Source organism: Paramisgurnus dabryanus, chromosome 1, assembly GCF_030506205.2.
Source record: "Paramisgurnus dabryanus chromosome 1, PD_genome_1.1, whole genome shotgun sequence".
Classification (NCBI taxonomy): domain Eukaryota; kingdom Metazoa; phylum Chordata; class Actinopteri; order Cypriniformes; family Cobitidae; genus Paramisgurnus; species Paramisgurnus dabryanus.
This window is the reverse complement of record NC_133337.1, coordinates 60,340,645-60,353,096: the sequence shown is the minus strand read 5'-3', so window position 1 is coordinate 60,353,096 and position 12,452 is coordinate 60,340,645. Positions and strand designations below refer to the sequence as shown.

The following is a 12,452-nucleotide window of genomic DNA, read 5'->3' as shown; positions in this document are numbered from 1 at the left end:
TCCTTGTCAGACTACCTCCTGTCATTTAATTTAAACATTTGGATGGGGGACATATCTTGAATGGCAGCCACTAGAATAGTCACAACATTTCCCTGTTGTGGCACCTCTAATATTTTTTGTAGTTAAACTCAAGGGTATCGCTTGATCACGCTTGATTATCCACACATAAGAAATATTAATATTTTTCTTTCAAAATGCCCTTCAATGATGGCTGATGACTTTTTTTTCAAGGGTGCACGATGCAAAGCTAATCAAAACAAGTATGTAGCCCATTATGTATGTGTGGCTCGTCATGTGAACCTGTTTGCGTCATGTCAAAATATGTGCCTGCGGCAGACGCTTTGAAGGGGTTTATAATAAAAGACATGCTCACGTTTGCCAGATAATTGCTAAACCTCATGTGAAATCAGAAGTTTATGTCTTGCTAGTACTGTATTTTGTGAATGTGAGCGTCTCTTAAACGCTTTCATTTAAGTAGTTTTATATGGTAAGACAATGGTACTGAAATAGAGTTTGTTAGTGCAAGATGTTTTCAAATTAGGGCAGCCCAAACATGTATTTTGGTCTGGGACTAAGAAAAGCCCTGTCAGGGAAACCGCCACATAGAGTTTAACGTAGAGGCATTGAAATAAATAAATAAATTTGTATTGACCCACTTTCTATGACCCTCTGTCTAATATCTGTCAGTATGAATCACATTCACAACTGCACTTCACTGTAAATAGACACAAGTTACACTTACTAACTGTAGCATCACAAAAATGATCTTAAAGCAGCACATAAAAACAAAATGTCTGCCAGTAAAACAAATATAATTAAAAGTACATATATAATTCAATTAGGGATGCACCGAATCCAGGATTCGGACTCTGATTCGGCCGAATACTGGGCTTTTTGACGGGGTTCGGGTTCGACTGAATCCTAGATTTTTTTCCCACCGAACCGAACCCTAGGCTTGCGCTACGCTGGTTGACGTCATGCGGCCGTTGATTACACACATCGGGTGCTGACGTGGAGTCGGGGGCCAAGATGGCGGCGTGAATAGATGCACACGTTATAGCGCTTACAAACAATATAGGGTATATCTTACAAAAGTTTATGTAAGAAGAAAGTCACATTTGTTACGGCGTAGTGATAAATAATTGCAGGTAATTTAATACAAATTCCGCGATTTCTTACTTGAATAGAAGAGGAATTATCATGGATTCGTCAGCCCATGAGATGGATACCGAACTTCAGAGATCAACAGAGAAAAGACTTATTAGCCAAACTCACTCTTACACATGTCAACAGGAAAAGGAAGATGAGTGGGATTCAACTCCAAATACGCCAACCAAAGCACCTCCGTCGAAAAAGCAAGCAAAACGTGCTGCATCGGATGATCTAACTTTAAGTCAGGTGCAGCAAAGTATCATACAAATAATTAGACAGTCATCCGAGGAAATAAAAGACATGGTGAAAGAAAATTCGAACAGCATCAATCTCTTGAAAGAAGCTTTAGAAGTGGTGCATTCTGAAATTTTCGACATTCGAAAGTAGAACGACAGTCTTAAAAACAAAACCGAAGAAAACATGAAGCGCATCTCTGAGTTGGAGGACAGATTAAATGATCAGGATCGTTACTGTCGAAGGTGGAATCTTCGATTAGAGGGGCTGACCGAACAGGCAGAGGATAGTGTCAAAACTCGTGTAATGGAAATCTGCAAAGCGGTGGTTGTTGAAGAAGATCGTAACTTCGTGGCAAACAACGTGGACATTGCTCATCGAGTTGGAAGACCCAGTCCAAATAGTGGCAAGGAAAAGAAACCAAGGCCGGTAATAATAAGATTCACTTCCAGAACAGCGAGGGACCTCACATGGAAAGGTGCAAAGGGAAATGACTTTCTTAAAAGGAACAAGATGTACTTCAAAGAGGATCTCACTTTTAAAGACAGGGCTACGCGGAATCTCCTTTGGCCTTCGATCGACAGAGCACGGAAAGAGGGTAAAAAGGCCTTCTTTGTGGGAGTCAAGGCAATCGTAGATGGTAAAGAAATTAAAATGTAAACCTGCACTACTCTCTTTACTTTGTGATCTGAATCTTAAATGACTATGAAACGGAAAATGGGTTGGCTTTAGGCTTTTATTCTTTAAAGACTAAAACTAACTGTGCGTTTATTTATATTGCTTCTATTCATTAGTAATGTGAATTTACAATTTCACAAGGTTTCTTTCTTTTCATTTTATTCAAATTGAAGCAAGCAGGATTTCAAAAATGACTACGAATGTGACTGATTTTCGAAAAGATGAGAGTAAGATTATACCCTTTATTATACACTCTCAACACTTTCAACCTTAATTTGGTTATTGTTCACCTAATTGTTCTACTAAGGTGTTCTTTCCTTCTTGTTCGAGTTCATGTCAATAACAATATTTTCAGTTAATGCCAGGGGAATACGAGATATGTTAAAAAGAAAAGCTCTGTTCTTGTTTTGTAAGGGTAAAGAAGCAGATTTTTGTTTCATTCAAGAAACTCATGCCTGCAAAGATGACGTTCTTTTTTGGAAGAATCAATGGGGTTCTGACATTTGGTTTTCTTTTGGTGCCTCTGATTTCTATAAAGCGTTCGATACTATTGAACATTCGTTTATGTTCAAAGTTATCGACTTTTTTGGTTTTGGATTTTTTTTTTCAAAAAGCAATTCGTACACTTTATAATGGATGTAATAGTTCAGTCCAGCTGTCCCACGGTACTTGTCAGAGATTTGATATAGGCCGTGGGATAAGACAAGGATGTCCTATATCACCTTTTCTCTTTATTTTGGTTACTCAGGTCATGGCTGCACATATCAAAAAAGCAAGTTTTCAAGGAATATCAGTGTTTGGGAAAGAGATAAAACTTAGTCAATTAGCAGATGATACCACAATTTTTTATCAAAAACAGTGATGATGTGGGCGAAGTTATTAATTGTATTGAAACATTTTCTGGTATCTCTGGATTAGTGATGAATAAGAATAAGTCCATTTTATTTTCTCTTAAAGAATGTATCTTGAAGGAAATTTGTGGAATACCAATTCAAGATAATCTCAAATACCTTGGAATAATGGTATGTAAAGATTTGAATCAAAGAAGCAAGTTAAACTTTGAGCCTATTATAGAGAAAATTAAGAATCGATTTAATATGTGGCTTATGCGAGATCTGTCCCTAAATGGACGTGTTCTGCTTTCAAAAGCAGAAGGGATTTCAAGGTCTGTTTATATATCAATGTCAGCAGATGTACCAAACATTGTTGTCAAAGAAGTGGATAAGATTCTTTATGATTTTATTTGGAGGAAGAAAATACACTATTTACGGAAAGATATTCTAAATAATAATAGAGCTTTTGGTGGCCTTGAAGTCTTAAATTTTACAGATCTTAATAACGTGTTTAAGATAAAATGGATAATTGAATTTATTAAAAATAAAGACAGTATTTGGAATATTTTCCCTAATTACATATTTAACTCTTTGGGTGGCATTCATTTTCTTTTAAAATGTAACTTTTCGGTTGACAAAATCCCAATTAAATTGGCAAACTTCCATAAGCAGGCATTGCTGGCTTGGCAATTAGTTTATAAACATAACTTTTCTCCACATCGATATTTTATATGGAATAACAAAGATATCCTGTACAAAAAAAAATCTTGGTACGACAATGGAATTCTTACTGTTAATCAATTGCTTAATGAACAAGGTTTACTCTTAACATATTCTGAATTTCTCAACAAATTTATGATTCCTGTGAGACCAAAAGAATATGCTATTATCTTTGATGCAATCTCTGATAAAATTGTACTACTATTACGAAGTCCTGGATTCTATCCTGTAAATGTTGATCTTCAAACCAGTTTTTGTAGTGATACAATGTTTATTGGGGATATTGATATACTGAAAGATAAATGTAATAATAAATATATAAGAAATATTTTAAAAACAAATTATTTACCATCTTCAACAGTGTTTTGGTCCACAAAATTTAAAGATATTAATTGAAAAAAAGTATGGTTAATATCAAATAAATTTTTTATTAGTAATAAAATTAAAGAAGTTTCTTATAAAATTTTACATAGAATTTACCCTGTCAAAGAGGTGATTGAACGTTTCCATTTGAATATTGAAAACTTGTGTGAATTTTGTGGTGTTGCCAAAGAATCTATCACTCATCTTTTTTTTGATTGTATATACTCAAAAATGTTTTGGGTAGATGTATCTAACTTCATGTCTAGGATGTGTGAAATATGTATACAAATTGATCTATATGATGTAGTGTTTTTCTTTGTACAGGACAGTGTTGTTTCCAAAAGTAAGATTTTTTTCCTTATTCAACTTTTCATTTTAATTGGAAAATATCATATTCATGTAAAAAGATGGACAAAAGCTAAGCCAAACTTTAAACAATTTATAAAAGAAATTAAACAATATGGTATTACACTGGACAAAATCAAAAACAAAAAGGCAAGAAAAACCCATGAAATTCTTTGTTATTTTAAATTGTTGTAACTTACCACTGGCATTTTTTTTCCCTCTTTCTTTTGCTTATTATTTATTTTTTAACTACTTTATAATCTATGTTTACTTGATCTTCAATTGTTGCGAGATGTATATTTTTTTATAACTCCTTGTATACTTTTTGAATTTCTGAAAAAAAAAAAAAAAAGGGTGCTGACGTGGAGATGAGCTTTTTCTTTCGGTGAGCCTTAGGGGCTGGACACACCAAAACTTTAAAACACGGCTGAAAACGCCTTGAGGACGTCAAATGCCAGGTGTTTTTCAGCCGAGCGCTTGGTAGCTGTGATGCTTCAGCTGTGAGCCGGTTGGTTGCTGTGGTAATGTCCCGCCCCTCCTCCACTGTTATTGGACGGCCGTGTGAAAACTAACATTGACGAGCAGAGCATCTCACTCAAAGTTGAATATTTTTGAACTCTTGGCGCTCAGCGCCGGTTTTCAGTGCAGAGCTGCTTGCTTATTGGAAAAACGAGCGTGTCGCAACGCATCGCTTTCATTATGCATAGGCTTATGGTAATTGTCAAAATAGTTTTTCCAACTTGTCATCCTGGCATAATGTACAGTTAAAATTAAATAAAATGAAAAATACACTGCTGTGGACATTGTTTACTTCATTAATGTGTTTTACTGTGTTATGGAATAAGGATGCGAGTAGGATTCGGTACTCAGTTTCGGATTCGGCCAAATCTTAAACAGTGGATTTGGTATTTGGCCGAACCCAAAAAATCTGGATTCGGTGCATTGCTTAATTCAATAATGAAATTCAGTTCGATATTATTCAGTATATTATTAACTTTGAATGAAAAAATATACTACAGTTTAATGTAAGTCGTGAACACACACCCGGAGCAGTGGGCCCGGGGTGCAATTAGGGTAAGGTGTCTTGCTCAAGGGCATCACAGTAACAACCCACCAGCCGTGAGCCTCGAACCAGCAACCAGAAACCAGTTTAATCATGATTTTCTATAAAACATATGGTAATACAAATTGCATTTAGCCAAAAAAGTTGCATTTAGTTGCACTTTTTCTGTAGTAAAACCATGGTTTCTGTAAGGTTTACTTGTGAAATTATAACAAAATATTTCAATTGAATATAAATAAATAAATAAATTAGTTTAGTATGGGTTTTGTGAAAAAAAAAATTTATTTTTAAAAACCATGGATAAACATTTTTTCTCACAAAAATACAAACATGTGTAATGAACTCTGTCTGTGTACCCTGTCTTGTACTCTTATTTTGAAGTCATGTCTGTGTCATCCATGTCTGTAGTTCTTTGTAGTTCTTTTGTTCATTGGTCCGTGTGATGATTGTTCCCCAGGTGTGTCTTGTTTTCCCTGATTACTCTGTGTATTTAAGCCTAGTGTTTCCAGTGTCTGATGTCGATCGTTGTTAGCTGTTATGGTGTTTGGTGTCCTAGTCCCTTGTTGGAAGACCTGCTATGTTTTTGCTTGTTTATTGTTATTTTTAATAAACCTCACTGCATTTGGATCCGCATCCTGTCTTACCTGGATTATAATCACAACAGAACGATCGACCTAAAATAGGATCCAGCAGTACTCCTTGTTCCCGTGTGCGTCTCAGGGATTCCAGTATGCTTCGTTGTGGCGGCATCCGAGTTCAGGTTTGTCCTCCCTCCACGGAGGAGGAGTGGTGGGACAGACTAGCAGACCTTACTGCTCTCCATTGCTCAAATCTTTTGGACATTGGCGTCTGGTTTGGGTCTCCGCGATATGGAACTTAATTACATATTTAATGATTGTTTGGACGAGCCTCTCCCCCGAGGGAAAATGGCCGGGCTCGAGGAGATGGAGTTTTTTGAATTTGCCCGTTACGTGGATAAGCTTGGTGAAACGTATGCACGATTCACGCCCGAGTCACTTGAGTGCATGTCCGCTGCCCCCGTGCATAAGACTGTCACTTCCGTGCCGGTGAACGCTTTCCCCTCGCGTTGCTCACGTCACCGGTGGTGGAGGAAGAAACCCAGGGCCGAGCGACCCACTGTTAGTGCGGACGCTAATTCCCCTAGTCCTGTTTCCCCTGAGTCAGCGCCCGTGCTCAAGATGGCCGCCACGACATTCCACTCCATACCTCAGTTCGCTGCTGTTAATCCGGCCCCAGTATTCGAGTTTGCCACAACCATACCAGCTCCGATTTTCCACAAAGCCACCATCATCACTGTTCCAGCTGTTAAAGGTGCAGTAGTAACACCTACACCCATTGTCAAGATGGCTCCCATACCCGAACAAACTCACAAAATGACTGCCACACCCACTCCACTTCACCAACTTGCATTGATGAACCCTCCAGCACTGCCAAAAATCTGACATTTAATCACCAGTCTGATGGATGTACCATTGGTAACCGTACGGGTGGCCGGGGTGCCCCGTCCTGTGGTCTTCAGCTCCGTGGTGCATGCTAAATCTGAGGTATGTTCTCTGCACTCAGTAATTTCCATATTTGGCATGGCTCTGTGGAGTGTGTGGTCCGCGTACTGCTCTTCTGTCTCTTATGATGCTTTCCAGGAACCCACTGAATCATCTGAATCTCCCGAGTCCCCTGAGTCGATTGAATCTCCCGAGTCCTCCGAGCCGAATGAATCTCCCGAGTCCTCCGAGCCGAGTGAATCTCCCGAGTCCTCCGAGCCGAGTGAATCTCCCGAGTCCTCCGAGCCGAGTGAATCTCCCGAGTCCTCCGAGCCGAGTGAATCTCCCGAGTCCTCCGAGCCGAGTGAATCTCCCGAGTCCTCCGAGCCGAGTGAATCTCCCGAGTCCTCCGAGCCGAGTGAATCTCCCGAGTCCTCCGAGCCGAGTGAATCTCCCGAGTCCTCCGAGCCGAGTGAATCTCCCGAGTCCTCCGAGCCGAGTGAATCTCCCGAGTCCTCCGAGCCGAGTGAATCTCCCGAGTCCTCCGAGCCGAGTGAATCTCCCGAGTCCTCCGAGCCGAGTGAATCTCCCGAGTCCTCCGAGCCGAGTGAATCTCCCGAGTCCTCCGAGCCGAGTGAATCTCCCGAGTCCTCCGAGCCGAGTGAATCTCCCGAGTCCTCCGAGCCGAGTGAATCTCCCGAGTCCTCCGAGCCGAGTGAATCTCCCGAGTCCTCCGAGCCGAGTGAATCTCCCGAGTCCTCCGAGCCGAGTGAATCTCCCGAGTCCTCCGAGTCTTCTGATTCCCCCGAGTCTTCTGATTCCCCTGAGCCGAGTGAGTCTTCTGATTCCCCTGAGCCGAGTGAGTCTTCTGATGCCCCTGAGCCGAGTGAGTCTTCTGATGCCCCTGAGCCGAGTGAGTCTTCTGATTCCCCTGAGCCGAGTGAGTCATCTGTGCGGAGTGAGTCATCTGTGCGGAGTGAGTCATCTGTGCGGAGTGAGTCATCTGTGCCGAGTGAGTCATCTGTGCCGAGTGAGTCATCTGTGCCGAGTGAGTCATCTGTGCCGAGTGAGTCATCTGTGCCTCTTTGGTCAGCTAGTGTGGCCACCCCGAAGCTCCAGAGACTTTCTATTGTCACCAGAACTATGGCCAGTACAGAACTCTCTGCCTATCCCACGATGGCTGTCCCCAAGCTCCTTGCCCTCACTGCCCTGTCTAACCAGGCCCAGAGGGACTCTCTCTGTTGTTCCTCTCTACCCAGGTTCCTGGTACCACCGGCACCGCCCTGGCTTCCTGCTCTGCCGGCTCCGCCCTGGCTTCCTGCTCTGCCGGCTCCGCCCTGGCTTCCTGCTCTGCCGGCTCCGCCCTGGCTTCCTGCTCTGCCGGCTCCGCCCTGGCTTCCTGCTCTGCCGGCTCCGCCCTGGCTCCAGCCTCCGCCCGCGGCTCCGCCCTGGCTCCAGCCTCCGCCCGCGGCTCCGCCTGGGCTCTTGCCCATGAACTTTCTTTGTCCAAGCCCACCGTCCCTCCCCCTGGTTCCACCTCCATTCCTCCGCCCACCTGGACTTTATTGTGGACTCTCTGGGAGCGTCTGGAAGCCGCTCATAGGGGGGGGGCTATGTAATGAACTCTGTCTGTGTACCCTGTCTTGTACTCTTATTTTGAAGTCATGTCTGTGTAATCCATGTCTGTAGTTCTTTGTAGTTCTTTTGTTCATTGGTCCGTGTGATGATTGTTCCCCAGGTGTGTCTTGTTTTCCCTGATTACTCTGTGTATTTAAGCCTAGTGTTTCCAGTGTCTGATGTCGATTGTTGTTAGCTGTTATGGTGTTTGGTGTCCTAGTCCCTTGTTGGAAGACCTGCTATGTTTTTGCTTGTTTATTGTTATTTTTAATAAACCTCACTGCATTTAGTGATGGGAGAAACGAAGCTTTTCGAAGCTTCGAATCAATTGAACCAATTGCTTCGCAAATTGATTCAGTTTTTCGAAGCGTTCGAAACACCGCACACGCTGGCGACACCTGCTGGTCAAATTAGTGTAAACACTGAAATCTAGGTCCAAACATAATGACACATTTGGCAAACTATTGTAAATATGTTCACAACAGTGTAGTATTGTCAAAATATTTTTTAAGTCATTAAATACCATTAAAAATTAGTGTTTGGATTATGTGTTTCAGTTAGGGTATTTTGTTAATTAGACAATTTACCTGCATTTACTTTTACTTTTAAATTATACTCACATGTGTTTGTCATCAAAGCTGCCTATAAAACACATGCAAAGTCAAAGTGAACTGAATGGAGATGAACACTATGGGGACTCTTGGACAGTAAGATAAACATGCACTTGTGTGTGAAATTGAAGTTGTGTTTTAAAAAATGGAAGTGTGACAAAATAAACACAAGACCCATGCAAAAATTACATTATGAATTTTTATTTAAGAACAGAAGTTGTTGTAGTGTTTTAGCACTTAACCGGTTTCTTTTTTTGCACAGAACTTCTCCAGCTTTGGAAAAAACTCTTTCACATGGCACAGATGTAGCTGGTATTGAGAGGTATTTTTTGGCAAGCTGAAAGAGATGAGGGAAGAAAGTTTGATGTTTTGACCAAAACTCCAGTGGATCACTTGTTCTGTTCATGTATGGTGTATTTAAATATCGCTGTACTTCAACTGTTGCATCAGCAGTGACACTATGGACCTTTTGTGTTTCCTGTATCTTATTGTCCAAGAGTTCCCATAGGTTCTCTCTGTCTTCCTGTCCTTCTGCTGAAGTGGCTGCAGCTGAAGTTGATGGCTGAGGTGACCCAGGTGGTGGAGCCGATGATGTTTCCCGCATCACTGCACTGCATTCAGCAATGCAGTCCTTGACCGCAGCGTCAGCATTGGCTGCACAGCCAAACACAACAGTCTTGAATCTGGGATCCAAAAGTGTAGCCTTAGCCAAGGTCCTCAAGGATTCCACTGTTCCAAAACGTTTCTTAAGGTTTTTTATCAAGTTGTTTGTGAGCTCAATTGCTGTTGTTGATGAAAGTTTCTGTGCCTTCTCGTTTATTTTATAAAACAGCATTCTGACAATGGGTATAATTTTTGAAGCTGTGACCACTTTCTCTGCAGAGAGCTCAACTGTGGCATGGTTAAAGGCTGAAAGGGCTTGAAGACACTGTGCGATTGCTTCAAACTGTCCACTGTTCAAGGGTGTCACATTGGTGTTTAAGGATGTTAGAGCAGCACCAACTGCTTCACGTTCTTCATATATTCTTTGGAGCATGAAAAATGTGCTGTTCCACCTTGTTTCCACCTCTTGAATCAGTTTCTTCTTCGGTCTGCCCATCTGCTGCTGAATTGCTGACAGTTTCTCAGTGGCATTTGTGCTGCATCTAAAGAAGGTAACAACTCTTCTGCAGTGATCTCGAATGGCACTAAGATCTGCTGTTTGAGAGAGGGCATTTTTTACAACCAGATTTAAGGTGTGTGCAAAGCAAGGAATATGTCTAATCTGAAGCAGATTAGCACACAGTGTCATGTTCGAGGCATGGTCTGTGATGAGACATGTCACTTTGTCTCTTATTCCCCAGGACTCCAGCAAAATGGACTTTGCTTCTTTGATGTGCTCTGCTGTGTGGGTTTCAGGAAACTTCAAAACTCCCAGCACAACACTACACAACTTCTCTTCATTGATATAATGGCATGTTACTGCAAGGTATGCCTCCGTATTTATTGATGTCCACATGTCAGATGTAAGATTCACAGTGTTTGCGCTTTTGACTTCCTCCACCACCTTCTCTTTTGTCACTTTATATCTTGCAGCAACCATGTTCTTCAGCCCATGCCTTGATGGAAGCACATATGTTGGATCCAGTTTCTGCACAAAAGCCCTGAAGCCCTCATCCTCCACCATGGAAAATGGCTGGGAATCCTTCACAATCATGTCCACCAGTGCCTCATCAATGTCCCTTTGCCTTGCTGAAAAATTGAAAAATAAAAATTCATTATTTAAACTTTGTCATTATTTCATATACATGTGCCTGGTTTCAGTCAAGGCTTTGTTGAAGCCTGTTCTAGGCCTTGGTAACATTAAGATGTTTAAGCAAATTCAATAAACATGCCTTAGACATTACTAGAGTGTAAATTAATAAACCATAGCACTGGCATATTTTAATATCTGTCTTAAGTTTTTTCAGTTGTTTGTCTCTGAAACTGGGGGTTAGGTTTTAAAGTCCCACACAAACACACACTTTTGACAACAAGCACAGATCGTTTGGTGTGACAGATTCTATACATACCTTGTTTGGATGTGCCAGATATTTCACCTCTACTGGATGTGCCAGATATTTCACCACTACCGGATGTGTGCCCATCAGCTTCATCTGGATGCTTGGAGCGCAAGTGCCTCAACATTGATGAGGTGTTATTGTGGTATGTCAGGTGTTGATCACACAACATACATCTCACAATATTGTTCTCCAAACTCTGAAAGTGATCCCAGACAATTGATCTTGGTCTTGGTCTCTTAATTCCACTCATTTCACAATCGCTATCAAATACCAAATTAACAATTTCATCCACCAACTCTATAACCCACAACATCTTGCCTTTGCTTGCTGTTTATATAGTCAAAACTGGCGGGGTTTCACATACTGGTTCATGGGTTCACTTTGAAATCAACACCCCCTAGTGGTGAACCAACGGAGTTTCGAAACGTTTCGAAACAGTAATGACGTCATGAAGCCTCGTTTGCTGAAATCACGTGACTTGGCCAAATTTGAAACAAGCTCCGAACCAATGATTCGAAACAAAAGATTCGTAAAGGTTTCGAAGCCTCATGAAGCAGTGCTTCGAAAGCGACCATCACTAACTGCATTTGGATCCGCATCCTGTCTTACCTGGATTATAATCACAACAACATGGACATACATGTTGCTCACATAATATTGTAGCCCAGTTTGTGCTGAACACATTGTTATGAGACCTTTGCCAGTATTATGTTTTGAAGCAAATGTCAAAGTGAAAATGAAGATAAGGCTTATAATATAAGGGAAGGCTTATACACCAACATGAAACTGGTAACAGACAATTGCACTTAAAAGGATACTACTGTAAGCTTTACTGAGGAGTATGTTTTGCAGACAGAGAGACTTTTCTAAAGGTCAATTTAGTGATTAAAGCAAGATTAATTTATGTAGGTTTGAGATAGGAACATTATGCCAAGTGTCTAATTGAAAAAAGACTGAACCCAAAATGCATGAAATGGTCAGCCCAGAGTCCTGGTCTAAAGTCAACTGAAAATCTCTAAAAAAAAATTCAAAGTGACAAAGTTATGATTAAGAAATGCACAACAATTACTGAAATGTGGAAGAGACTGTAGGAAGCATGTAGAAAGATCACACACAAGAGTGGAGTGAGAAACTAACAATGTTCTGCAGCCACAAACTCTACACTTCTTACAAATTTTTAACAACTGTACCCAGAAAATTTTTGGTTGTAATTTTTTTTGTGTTACAGTGCTTACTGTTCTCTAATTTTGAAACAGTGTTTTCCACAAAATGTTGTTGAAGTGCCTTGGTTA

The 12,452-nt window shown here is 41.0% G+C and overlaps 1 protein-coding gene across 1 annotated transcript in view; it reads right to left on the bottom strand.

The window, feature by feature from the left end:
• The window catches only part of LOC135720639 (double C2-like domain-containing protein alpha), a 59,552-nt gene that overhangs the window by 6,551 nt on the left and 40,549 nt on the right, over positions 1-12,452 (bottom strand). The gene's annotated exons all lie outside the window — the stretch shown is intronic.